General features: G+C 40.4%; 1 pseudogene across 1 annotated transcript; it reads left to right on the forward strand.

The window, feature by feature from the left end:
• Positions 1-449: 449 nt before the first annotated feature.
• On the forward strand, positions 450-918 carry LOC311582837 (small ribosomal subunit protein bS21m-like; annotated as a pseudogene). Its single transcript has one exon. The product of its transcript is annotated as a small ribosomal subunit protein bS21m-like (transcript).
• Positions 919-14,546: the final 13,628 nt, after the last annotated feature.

Genomic DNA, 14,546 nt, shown 5'->3' on the forward strand with positions numbered 1-14,546 from the left:
CCCACGGTTTCTCTTCTCCCTGCAGGCCCTCTGTCCTCCTGCCGCACTCCCCCCAGGTCTTATCTCCAACCTTACTTCTCTCTGCACCACCCCTACTCTATTCCCTCTCTTCAACCACTTCCACTGGCAGTGACCTTTTACTACCTTTTTTTCCCCCTCGGTGAGGAAACATTACATCCTCTGAATGTCCTCAGAGGTATGGTAAGGTCGCTCATTCATTCCAACCTTCACGTATTTTACATCCTTGGGCTTTTGACCTGGCTGTGCTGCTTTTCCATTGGTTTCTTCACTGCTGACACCCAACCCACCCATGTCCTCAGTGTCCCCTCTGCTAAGTCTTCATCTCAATAGTCACATTTTTATTTTCAAAAATCCCATTTCTTTCTTCACGAAAATATGTTTTCACCCTCATTTCTGCATATTTCTTTAAGATATAACTTTTTTGGAGTCCGAGTACTGAGACCCCAGGTCTTGAAGAATGAAGATTTGAATACAAGGCCATGGCTAAACATCTGAAGTTCATTGCCAGGACAGTGATGGTTCAGGAGGGGAACATGGAAGGTGCATACAGGACCCTGAACAGAATCCTCACCACCGGCAGGCTGACTGAAGTCATAAAGCAACAACACTACTACGAGAAGCCAGCGGGAGAGCTAGGAAACATGCGGAAGGATCTACAACATGGAAATGGCTCAGAGGATTAACTTCTTGATGCAGAAGAACCATGCAGACCCATGGCTTGGCTGCTAGGGCCTGGGGCAGATGGCCCATGCTAATCCTATGTCCCAGGGATAGAAGGCCCACGCTAACTATGTCCCAGGGGTAGACAGCCCACGCTAATCCTGTGTCCCACTCTTTTCTATCTCACTAGTCCACAGTGGACACTTTCTTCTATTAAAAAGAAGAGTATGAATCAAACTATGAAAAAAAAAGGTATAACTTTCTTTTTTTAGTTTTTCGAGACAGGGAAGATATAACTTTTTACTGTATCATTTTATTATTTTATGAATTGTTCACACCCTCCACTCTCCCCCTTCCAACTCCTTCCACAGCCCTCCCAACACCCGCCCCACCCCCTGCCAGCTCCTTTTAACCCCACTGAGTCCACTCAGCACTACCATTATGTGCATGGGTGGATGCTCATCCACTGGTCTGTGGGAAGCCCCTCAGGGGCCATAGCTCTAAGAAATTGGACATCTCCCTAGCATATCAATCATCAACAGCTCTTCAGCCAGGGGAGGAACTTCGTGAACCCTTCAAGATGTATCTTCTTAATATTTTAAATATACTTTCTCTCTTCTGTTATATATTTTAGAACAGATAACCAACTCTAAAGAGTGAAGCTAAGTATGATCTTAACCAGAACTCTAAAACAAGCCTATCAACACATAAATCCATAACACAAATATCCAAACAAAAAAGGGATTGTTCTCGTTCAGGTCCAGGGACCATGAGTACTCAAGAATCAACAGGGCTCTCAACAGACTGGACAGTGCCCATTCACATTGTGAGGGTGACCCTTTCCCAGGCTTCAGATTCAAATGCTCATCTGTTCTGGGAAGCCTCACAGGCACCACCACCACCACTACCACCCAAGATGGCTTAGCAGCAGCTCTGCTTCATCTCCACACAGATGTCTTCACTATGACTGTGCCCTAACTGTTCTTTATAAGAGTGCCAATCACAGTGCATGAGGATCTACTCTTTTTTATTTTTTATTATAGTTCTTTTTTACATATACATTTATATTATTACACATAAATAAAATAAACTACATAGCACAAGAAGAACCACAAAACAATCAGGAATGTTACACTCATAGTGTTTTGGATATCTTTATTTGGCAAACTTGAAGTAAACATCTTTCCTATCTTGGTGAGTCTAAAATTCTGAATGAAAATCAATGTCTATCATATCTCAACTCTATTTACTTAAAATATCTATCTAGGCCGAAAAACATCTTAACACCTAAACAATTAAGCTTAACTGTAAGACTAACCCCATCAGAGACTTGAGAAGGAATAAAAATTAATTACCAGAGTAAACCAGAAGTACATGTTAGCAGCTTCCAAAATGAAAAAAGAAATGACAGAGACAGTTAACTGCCTGAACAGTCACCCAAAACTCTCTATAACATTGGTACATCATCTTCAGCCTTCTGGCTCAATATACAGACATATTTGCGAGGCAGGAACTATTGAGGACTTGCTTACCCTGTCTTGGCAGAGTTTGGCGATTGACTCTGCCTGCATTCAAGCTTGACCATTTTTAGGAATTTTGCCCAGTAGCTTGTTTGCCACATTTGAAGCCATCTCCACAAGGAGGTTCTTTGATGCTTATCATCTTCTTTGAGGTAGGCTGGATGTTGCCAAGCGTTAACCTGTCTTGTTGTCAAAGAATCTTTAGAATAATAAACACATCTTTAAATGCCATATTCTGTAGGTCTCTGAGGCTTTTGAAGATCTCCAACCCTCCCTTAGGGGAAATGGGTTATCATTCTCTTAAGGTTTCTTCAGGCTGATTTAGGGCAAATAATGCCTTTGTAGGGGCCCAAATAAAATTGTAGAAAATGGATAAACAAGCTGGGGATAGCAGTTTCTAAATGTTGTGAAATTCCAGGCTTAATAGTAGTCCTGTATGGGACAGTCTGAAATGCTGGACCAATGGGATCAGAAGCTTTCTACAATCCTGTCCTGGAAGTGTCCTGTTCTGATGGTTGAGAGCAACTAAGGTGCCTGGGGCTGGAACATGGAGGATGCTGGATGTCAGTATCCAGCATGCTGAGAGGAATGAATCCTGTAAGGTCTGACCCAACATCAGTGTCTGGTTCTTTGGTTCTGAAAAAATATAACTTCTCACAAGCATTATACAGTCCTAAAATTATAAATGTATGAGGTGTGTGGGGTGCACAGAACAATTAAGACTGATTCACTGTTCTTTGTATGAGCAGAAGTAAGACATCTGCAAATCTTCATTCATGCCATATGAAGAATTGCATCTAATAATAAGTCACAGGGATTCTGTGAGTAACACAAAGCATTGTCTATGCATAGACTTTTGTGTCTCAGCCATTCTCAGAGCTGTTCCCATGTAGTGGGATTAGCAATATAAGCTACCTGCTTGCTCTGTAATTTGAATTATTTATATCTGGATTGTAGTCCCCTCCCTCATCTCCTCCAGATCCCAGCCCCTCCCTCATCTTCTCTCCCTCCCCTAGACCTCAGAAAGGGGAGCCCTCCTCCCATAAAATCTTACCTCAGCCTAACCAGTGTCATCTGTACTACCTTTGTCCTCTAACTTTGTAGCCTGGCAAAGCTACCCTCCTGGGGGGAAGTGATCAACATTAGAAGCCCAAGTCCATGTCAGAAGTAGTCCCTACTCCCATACTGTGATAGCCACAAGGAGACTGTGCTACCTATCTACTACATCTGAGCAGTGGATCTAGGTCCACATCACGCATGGACCTTGGTTGGTGCATCAGCTTCTGTATTGTAATGTGGTTATCCTGATTTAAGTGGCTAATATCTGCTTATGAGTGAGTATATGCCATACGTGTCTTTCTGGGTCTGGATTACCTCACTCAGGATGATTGTCTCTAGTTTCATCCATTTGCCTGCAAATTTCAAGATTTCCTTGTTTTTGAAAGCTGAATAGTATTCCATTGTGTAAATGAACCATAGTTTCTTTATCCATTCTTCTTCAGTTGAGGGACATCTAGGTTGTTGCCAGATTCTGACTACTGTGAATAAGGCTTCTATGAACATAAGTTTAGCAAATATCCTTGTTGTATACTGGAGCATTTTAGGGTATATTTCCAGAAGTGGTATGGCTGGGTCCTGAGGTAAACTTATTCCAGATTTCCTGAGAAAGTGTCAGATTGAGTTCCAAAGTGGTTGTACAAGTTTGCACTCCCACCAGCAATGGAGGAGTGTGAGTGTTCCTCTTTCTCCCCATCCTCGCTAGCATGTGATGTCTCTTGAATTTTTGATCTTAGCCATTCGGATAGGTGTAAGATGGAATCTCATAGCTGTTTTGATTTGCATTTCCCTGATGACTAGGGATGTTAAGCATTTCTTTAAGTGTTTCTCAGCCATTCAGTATTCCTCTATTGAGGATTCTCTGTTTAGCTCTGTACCCCACTTTTTATTTGGGATACTTGGCTTGGTGCTGATTAATTTAAGTTCTTTATATATTTTGGATGTTAGCCCTTTGTCAGATGTAAGGTTAGTGAAGATCTTCTCCCAGTCTGTGGGCTGTTGTTTTGTTCTGTTGACTGTTTCTTTTGCCTTACAGAAGCTTCTCAGTTTCTTGAGGTCCATTTAATAGTTGTTGATCTTAGATCCTGAGCTTCTGATTTTCTGTGCAGGAAGTTGTCTCTGTGCCAATGAGTTCAAGACTCATCCCCACGTTTTCTTCTAACAGATTTAGGGTGTCAGGTTTTAAATTGAGGTATTTAATCCACTTGGACTTTAGTTTTTGTGCACAGTGATAAATATGGATCTATTTGCAATTTTCTACATGTAGCTATCCAGTTAGGCCAGCACCATTTGTTGAAGATGCTCTTTTTTCCATTGTATGTATTTGGCTTCTTTGTCAAAAATCAAATGTCCATAGATATATGGATTTATTTCTGTGTCTTCTATTCAATTCCACTTATCAACCAGCCTATTTCCATGCCAGTACCATGCTGTTTTAATTACTGTTGCTCTATAGTACAGCTTGGGATCCAGGATGGAGATTCCTCCAGAAGATCTTTTATTGTACCGGATTGTTTTAGCTATTCTGGATGTTTTGTTTTTCCATATGAAGTTGAGATTTAATCTTTCAAGGCCTGTAAAGAATTGACTTTGAATTTGAATGGGAATTGTATTGAATCTATACATTGCCCTTGGTAAGATGGAAAGTTTTTATGTTGATTCTCCTCATCCACAAACATGGAAGATCTTTCCATCTTCTGATAGCTCCTTCAATTTCTTTCTTTAGAGACTTGAAGTTTTTTTTTTTTCATAAAATTCTTTCACTTGCTCGGTTAGAGTTACACCAAGATACCTGGTATTATTTGTGACTATTGCAAAGGGTGTATTTTCCCTAATTTCTTTCTCAGCCTGTGTTACTCATTTGTATACAGCATGGCTACTGATTTTTTGAGTTGATTTTGTATCCAGCCACTTTGCTGAAGGTGTTTATCAGCCACAGAAGTTCCTTGATAGAATTTTTAGGGTCACTTATGTATACTGTCGTGTCATAGGATCTACTCTTATCCAGCATGACATCATCTCCTCACAAACCTGTGAAGACCTGATTGTCAAATAAAGTCGAGTCACCTACCCAGTGGCTGTATCTAGTATGAAGAGCTGGACCAACTGTATGTCTTTTGGGGACATACCTTTTATTCTAAATACCATCTCAGTATTGTCATTGTGAATGTCACAGCATTGAAAATGCAAGTAGAGAGGAAGAGATTCTGAAGCACCTGGTCACAAGATCTCCTGTGCGTCATGTCACTGATGTGGATGTGTTTGTGTGTCTACCTCACTAGACCTAACCTCTCTGAGTAACAGCCACAGGTATTAAAGTGATGGAGACAATGGGTACTTCAGAATGTCCAGAGGTTTGTTTGTTTGTTTGTTTGTTTTGTCTCAGAAAGCAAGCCAGGTGTGCACTCCAGTCCAGCCACTTTGTCCTCTATGGATAAATATTTGTGTGCTTGTTTGCTCTCTAAAGCAGCTGATCCACCTGTGGGTCTCTGACCCAAGCCATTTAACTTGGTAGTGGAAATCACAATTTTAATAATAATCATAACTTTCTAGATGCTTACAGAGTGATTGACATTTATTAAGTCTGGCTTAATATGCATTCTTTAAACCATCCTCTGTTAAAAATTAGTTCTATGAAACTGTGTTTCTCAGTTCCTCTATTAATCTGGCTATCACACAAATAATTGAGGCTCTCTTGTATTATTTTAATAAGTTTAACAGCACAAGAACTGATCAGTTATTACTGTGATCTTAACCCTGTAAGCATACATCCCAGAGATGCTGAAATACTTGCACTTTATAGCTTTCCTGCTCCAGCTCCTCTTTCCTAGTGTCTTTTTGGACCACTCTGTGGCTGAAGCTCCTATTTCCTCTTGAACTCCTCCTCTCCCCTCTCCCGTCGGATAGGAAGCCCCACCCTATTCTCTCCCCTGCTCAATAATTGGTTGTACACTGCTTTATTGGCATATTAGGAAACAACTGGAGGGGGGGACAGTGTTTATATAACATTGAGCCAGGAGATTCTTATAACAAGAATTGCTACCAGATATGAGGGGTACAGAAATCAGCATTTGTTACACAACAACCTTGTGCCTACAGTCCTCCTGTGGTCTGAGACTCTAAGGATCCTCTGTGATTAAAGGCTGGTCCGAATGACACTGGGAAGAGGAGAGACCTCTAGGCGTAGGGGAGGGAAGATTAAATCATTGTCTGGGAATTGTCCATGTAGCACACTGGTTCTTACAAGGCCCTGTGATGAAAAGAATACATTTAACTCCACCCATGATCTTTTTATATCCTGAGTGCTTGCTACTCTCACCATGGAGCCCTACCATTTGCCTCCCTCAGCAGAGACCAAATAGAAAATGGGCCACTTGAACTTTCACTTTGAATTTCCAGTGTTGTCATTGTCTGCTTAAGTAGCCTGAGCCGGGTATTTTGTTGCACTGACACACATCTGAATAACACAAGTCCTCAAAGTTAGTCTTAACCCTGAAAATATCATCAGTTCTCTTTCTACACAAAACATGAAGAAAACGGCTTTTGGGGAGTTTGTTTGCTTGCTTGCTTTGTGTTTTTAAAGCACTGGGAATCAAAAAATCCAGGCCCTGGCAAGTGCTGTTCTGTTGAGTACATTCCCACACTTGATTACTTTTGATTATCACTCCCATACACAGAGATGTTGTAGTATGAGGCCTGTGTAACCCCATTTCTGAAAACGAAACTCCATTTTTTAAGGGAAAATGGCCTGGGCATGAACTCCAGCTCTGAAAAACCCACAGCAATGTGCTTCAATCAACTCACCTCTGACAGTGTTTGACCATCACTCCTAGCAATGGACAGACAATCATGGACAGCCAGGACACCTTGCCTGAGGAAAATAAGATTGCTTAGCTACTGGTTTGAAAAATCCCCTAACTCTTGACCAGAATCACATAGCCCCTTGGGCACTGGCAAATCTCTATCAAGGTCATGTAGCCACAGTAAAAACTCCCCTTACTGGCCTTTAAAAGAGGCCTGGAGGTTCCCCTCAGAATCATCAACATTTTGTTTGAGTGGTTGACCCTAGCATACTGGAATAAAGGCTCTTTGCTTTTACATATGACTTCAAACTCTTGGTGGGTTTTGGGGTCCTCAGAATCTGGGCATAACACCCTTTATCACCATGTACCATGATATGACTCATACAGAAAATAACCAAAACAAATTTGTCACATGCCAACTCGCTCCTCCTAAACTGACTTTAGAAACCAGTGTGAACCAGCCATGAGCTCCCTCGGTCACTGTGGATTCAAATTTTCAAACTGAAAGGCCCCAAATTAGCTGGGGTTTTGTTGCTGCTGTTGTTGTCCAAGAAACTAGAGTAATCGAAATAATTAAGTAAATCAAATTCTAAAGTTACAATGACTAAAGCTATAATCATAAATTAAAATTGCCTCCAGCTGAAGTTAAGATTGCCTCAGGCCAAAGAACTCAAACTTGTTACCTTGAACTATTTTTCCAAATTTGTCTTAGTCATACCCCCGTGGCAAAACTTTCCTTCAATTGGTCATTTTTTCAAATGAGTGTGGTTACAGAATCAGGAATAAAAGACTAAAGTTTGTTCTGTGACCCAGATATCTAGGCAACTTGGACTGGTTCTAGGGACAGATTTTGAATAATTTACTTAGAGTTCCCTGTCAAAGGTGACCAGATATATCTGTTACAAGGCTTATAGCACATCTTTTAATGTTTTGTGTATTTTTAAGAAAATAAAAATCACACTCTGGCCAGGGATGTAGGTACATTAACTGCAGATCTTCACCTCAAGCTCTGTTCTTTCAAGTGTTTAATCACCCAGCCTCACACCCAGCTCTGTAGCAGACCACCTGCTGTGGCCTTCCCTTCCTCTCTGTACCTATCTCCAGGGATCACACAGATCTTCTCCTCAAACATTTTCCCACCCATCCCATTATACCACCCCTCCAACTCCAGCAGGCATTTCCTGGGAAAATACCAGCCAAGCCTGTCAGAAAGCAAACAGACCGGTGAAGCAGGTGGATGAGCTGCAGATTTTCACTCTTCTCCTCTCCCCCAAACCAATGCCGCACTCTCAGCCCCAGGTCTTGAAGCAGATTACCTCGCTCTCTGTCTCCATTCCCAGGAAACTAAGCAGATCCTGGTGGAACACCCTAACTTCCTCTCTCCTATGGAGCCACCTAGGCCTCTTCCTAACTCTACCCAGAATCCCCAGTGGGTACACCAATCAGAATTCCAGAAGAATTCCCTACAGGACAATACACAACCATCACAACTTTCTACAAACCAGAGAGAGCAACAGAAACCAAGGAACAAAACATCTACCTAACAAAAACATGACAGGATATCAGCACTTGAAATTAAGATTTTTCTAAACCCAGATACTTAGATGTCAGCACAAAAATGCAAAAAATAACATCCAGGGCAATCTGTCTCCACTAGAGCTCAGCCCAACTCTATCACAGTTGACCCTGAGAATTGCAACATAGCTGAGGCACAAGACAGAGACTTTTAAATGACCTGTATGAATATGATAGAAGTCCTTAAACATGAAATGAATAAATCCCTTAAAGAAATCTATGGATAGGGCCTGGAGAGATGGCTCAGAGGTCAAAAGCACCATCTGCTCTTCCAAAGGTCCCGAGTTCAATTCTCAGCAACTACATGGTGGCTCACAACCATCTGTAATGATATCCAGTGCCTTCTTGTGGCAGGCAGGCACACATGTGGGCAGAATACTGTATAAATAATAAAGAAATGTTTTTTAAAAAAAGAAATCTATGGATATAAACAAAATAGCTCAAGACCTGAAATCAGAAATCGAATCAATAAAGAAAAACACAAACTGAGAAAAATATGGAAATTAAAAATTTAAGAACTCAAGCAGGAACCACAGAGGTAAGGCTCACCAACAGAATATAAGAAATGGAAGAGAAAATCTCTGGCATTGAAGACACAATAGAAGAAATGAATACCTTGGTCAAAGAAAATGTTAAATCTAAAAGCATCCTGACACAAAACATCCTGGAAATCCAGAATGTTATGAATGTTATGAAAAGACCAAATCAAAGAATAATAAGAATAGAGGAAGGAAAAGAAACCCTGCTCCAACCAGCCAAGGACAATACAGGTGGTAAACCTTAAACCCCTACCCAGATCTAGCCAATGGACAGAACACTCTCCACAGTAGAGTGGAGAGTGGGATATTACTTTCTCACATACTCTGGTGCCTCACCTTTGACCATGTCCCCTGGAGGGGGAGACCTGGTGGCACTCAGTGGAAGGACAGCAGGTTACCAAGAAGAGACTTGATACCCTATGAACATAAACAGGGGGAGGAAATCCCCCTCAGGAACAGTCATAGGGGAGGGGAATAAGGGGAAAAGAGGAGGGAGGGAAGAATGGGAGGATACAAGGGAAGGGATAACCATTGAGATGTAACAAGAATAAATTAATAAAGGAGAAAAAAGTTTTAAATAAATAAACACTTTGTTATAAATGTGAAAAAAAAAAAAGAAAAGAAACCCTGCTCCAAGGCACAGAAAATATTTTCAACAAAATCATAGAAGAAAATTCCCCTAACCTAAAAAAGATGCCTATCAAATACAAGAAGCCTACAGAACACCAAATAGAAAGGACCAGAAAATAAACACCTGTCAGCACATAATAATCAAAGCACTAAACATACAGAACAAAGAAAGAATATTTTAAAAGTACAAGGGGGAAAGACCAACAAACATATAAAATAAGACCTATTAAAATAACCCCTGACTTCTCAGTGGAGACTATAAAGGCCAGAAAGGCATGGATAAATATTCTACAGACTATAGAAGACCACAGATGCCATTATAAACTACTATACCCAGCAAAACTTTCTACCACAATAGATAGTGAATGTAAGGCATTCCAAGATAAAAAACCAAATTTAAGCAATATCTATCTACAAATCCAGCACTACAGAAGGTACTAGATAGAAAACAGAGGTTTTCCACACCCAAGAAAGCACAAAAAAAATAACTGCAAACCAAAAAATCAAAAGAGGAAACACACACACACACACACACACACACACACACACACACACACACACACCGCCAACACCACCAACACCACCACAACAATAAAATAACAGGAATCGACAAATAATGTTCATTGATATCTCTCAACATCAATGATCTCTATTCCCCTATAAAAAGACAAAGCCTACTAGGATGGATGGAAAAACAAGTCTCCCCTAGGTCCATGACTGAGGGGGATCTCCTCCCCCACTCTCGTCTTGGTAGCTTGCTTATTCTTTCTGTGAGTGCCACCAGAGCTCCCCACCAAGGGGAGGTCATCAAATATGGGGCATCAGGGTTCATGTCAGAGTTAGTCCTTGCTCTGCATCCAACTGTGGAGAATGTCCTGCCCATTGGCTAGATCCAAGTAGGAGTTCGATGTTTACTACTTGTAATGTCTACATGAACTCTGGTGCCCCATATTTGACCCCAACCCCTTGATGGGGAGGCCCAGTGGCACTCAGAGGAAGGATAACAGGCTATTAAGAAGAGACTTGAGCCGGGCGTGGTGGCACACGCCTTTAATCCCAGCACTCGGGAGGCAGAGGCAGGCTGATCACTGTGAGTTCGAGGCCAGCCTGGTCTACAAAGTGAGTCCAGGATGGCCAAGGCTACGCAAAGAAACCTTGTCTCGAAAAAAACAAAAAAAAAAACAAAAACAAAAACAAAAAAAGAAAAGAAAAGAAAGAAGAGACTTGATACCCTATGACCATATAGAGGAGGAGGAGGTCCCCCTCAGTCACAGACATAGGGGAGGGAAATAGGGTGAAAGTGGGAGGGAGGGAGGAACAGCAGGATACAAGGGATGGGATAACAATTTAGATGTAATATGAATAAATTAATTTAAAATTTTTAAAAAGAAATAAATTAACGGCTTTCTAGAATTGAATAAAAATGAATACACACTATATTCAAATTTATAGAATGCATTAGAGGTTATTCTAAGATATAAACACATAGTACTAAGTGCCACATTAAAAAATATTTGAGAAATCTCATACTAGGAACTTAACAGCATATCTGAAACTCTAGAACAAAAAGAAGAAATCAAGCCCAAAAGGAGTAGATGGCAAGAAATAATCAAACTCAGGGCTAAAATCAATAAAATAAAATATATTCAAAGAATCAATGAAACAAAGAGTTAGTTCTTTGAGAAAAATCTATAAGATTGACAAGTCCTTATCCAAATCAACTCAATGGTAAAGAGAAAATATCCAAATTAACAAAATTAGTGATGAAAAGAGTGCATACCAGTAGATACTGAAAAAATTCAAATAATCAGGATGTATTTTTAAAACCTGTACTCCACCTAATTGCTAAATCTAAAAGAAATGGGTGATTTTGTCAATACATGCAGATTACCAAAGTTAAAGCAAGATCAGATAAGCAATGTAAACACACCTATAATGGTAGTGAAATATAAGCAGTAATTCAGACTACCAAAAAAAAAAGGTTCAGACCCACATGATTTTAGTAAAGAATTCTACCAGACTTTCAAAAAATACTCCTCAAATTATTCCACAAAACAGAAACAGAAGGAACATTGCCAAATTCACTTTATGAGGCCACAGTTACCCTGATACCCAAATATCATAAAGATCCCATAAAGAAAAAGAATTACAGACCAATCTCTTACAAACATAGATGAAAAAAAAACTCAATAAAATACTTGCAAAACAAATGCAAGGACACACGAAAAAGATGATCCACCAAGACCCAGCAGGCATCATCTCAAAGACTCAGGAGTAGTTCAACATACATAAGTCAATAAATGCAGCCTACTACATAAACAAACTGAGAGACAAAAGCCACATGAGCATCTCATTAGATTCAGAAAAGGCCTTTGACAAAATCCAACACCACTCATGAGAAGAGTCCTGGAGAGGCTAGGGATACAAATGACATACCTCAACATAATAGAGGCAATTTACAGCAAGCCCATAGCCAACATCAGCTTAAATGGAGAGAAACTCAAAGCAATTCCATTTACATCAGAAATGAAACAAAGCTGTCCACTCTCTCCATACTTATTCAATATAATACTTGAGTTCTTATCTAGATCAACAAGACAACTGAAGGAAGTCAAGGGGACACAAATTGAAAAGGAAGTCAAAATACCATCATTTGCAATGATATGATAGTATTCATAAGTGATCCTAAAAATTCCACAGGGAAACTCCTATGGCTGAAAAACACTTTCAGCAAAGTAGCTGGATACAAAATTAACTCCCCAAAATCAGCAGCCCTCATATATGCAAATGACAAATGGGCTGAGAAAGAAATCAGAGAAGCAGCACCTTTCACAAAAGCCTCAGATGATATATCTTGGGGTAACTGTAGCCAAACTTGAGAAAGACTTATATGATAAAAACTTTAACACTGAAGAAAAAAAATTAAAGATATCAGAAGACAGAAAGAGCTCCCATGCTCACAGATTAGTAGGATTAACTTAGTAAAAATAACCATTCTACAAAAAAAAAAAAAATCTACAGGCTCAATGCAATCCCCCACCAAAATGCCAACATGAGTCTTCACAGATCATGAAAGACACTTCTCAGTTTCTTTTGGACACACACACACACAGTCACACACACACACACACACACACACACACACACACACACACACACACCCTAATGCAATTCTGAATAATAAAATAACTGTTGTACATATCACCATTGCTAGTCATAAACTGTACTACAGAGCTATAGTAAATAAAAACAGCATGGTATTGGCATAAAAATAGACACATTGATCAGTGGAATAGAACTGAAGAGCCAGACATAAATCTTCACACCTATGGTAACCTGATTATTTATTTTTTTTTAAAAAAAAAGCCAGAAATAAACACTAGGGGGAAAGACAACATCATCAAAAAATGGTACTGGTCAGATTGAGTGGCTGCATGTAGAATATAAATCAACTTATACTTATCACTCTGCACAAAAAAACAGCTTCAGAGATCTCAACACAAAGCCAGCTACACTAAACCTGATAGAAGAGGAAATGAGGAGTCGCCTTGAACTTATTGGCACAGGAGAAGATTTTCTGAACAGAACACCATTAGCACAGACACTAAGATCAATAATTAATAAATGGGAAACTGAAAAGCTTCTATACAGCAAAAGACACAGTCATTTAGACAAACGAGCTGCCTGCAGAATGGGGAAATATTTTTACCAACTACATATTTAATAGAGGGCTAATATCAAATATAGAGAGAGAACTCATAAAAACCTAGCTATCCAGGAACCCAATAACCCAATTTTAAAATGGGATACACATATAAACAGCAAACTGTTAAAAAGAGGATTTCAAATGACTAAGAAATGGTTAAATAAATGTTCTACATCTTTAGCCATCAGGGAAAGACAAATCGAAACCACATTGCTATTTGATCGTATGTCTGTCAGAATGCCTAATATGAATATAACAATTAACAGCTAGCGTGTGCTGACAAAATATGGTTTAAAAGGAACAACTCCTCCATTGCAGGTGGGACTGAAAATCTGTATAGACACCGTGGAAATCAGTGTGATTGTTCCTCAGGAAGACGGAACTCAATCTACATCAAGATCCAGTTATACAGTTCTTAGGTATATACCCAAAGGAAGATCATGCTACTACAGAGACACTCGCTCAACCATGTTCATTGCTGATCTGTGTATAATAGCCAGAAATTTGAAACAATCTAGATGTCCCTCAACAGATGGAAAAAAAAATGTCGTTCTGCATCTGATGGGAGCCTGGGCTTTGTCTGGTACTCTCCAGGGAAGCTTAGCCTCACCTTGGGGCAGAAAAGGGTGAAGTGTGGGGCCAGAGGAGCTCAGGGCTCCAAAACCCAGGCAGGTGGCAACAAAGGCCTGGATGAGTCTGTGGCTGCCTCGTGAGCAGCTGGTAATGGGGGCTTGCTTGGAGCTCCAAAACCTGAGAGAGGCAAAGACAGCTGTCCAGTTTGGTCTGGGTGGACAAAATGGCTGCTTCGAGAGCAGCCAGCTGCTTGTTCCCACAGATGAGCACTGTGGTGGGTGGAGTGGTGCACAGCAGCAATCCCGGCTGACATGCCAGTGAATGGTAGACCAGCAACAAGTGGCTCACTGGCCTGTTCGTTAGGGAGAATGGGAGCCCTTCTTTCCCCAGAATAAATGACAAATATCAGGCAACCTTTGATGAAACAGGAGATGCTGGCCCCTTTATTTCCTATGAAACAAAG

The sequence above is a fragment of the Acomys minous genome, assembly GCF_964271855.1.
Source record: "Acomys minous genome assembly, chromosome: 14".
NCBI classification, from domain to species: domain Eukaryota; kingdom Metazoa; phylum Chordata; class Mammalia; order Rodentia; family Muridae; genus Acomys; species Acomys minous.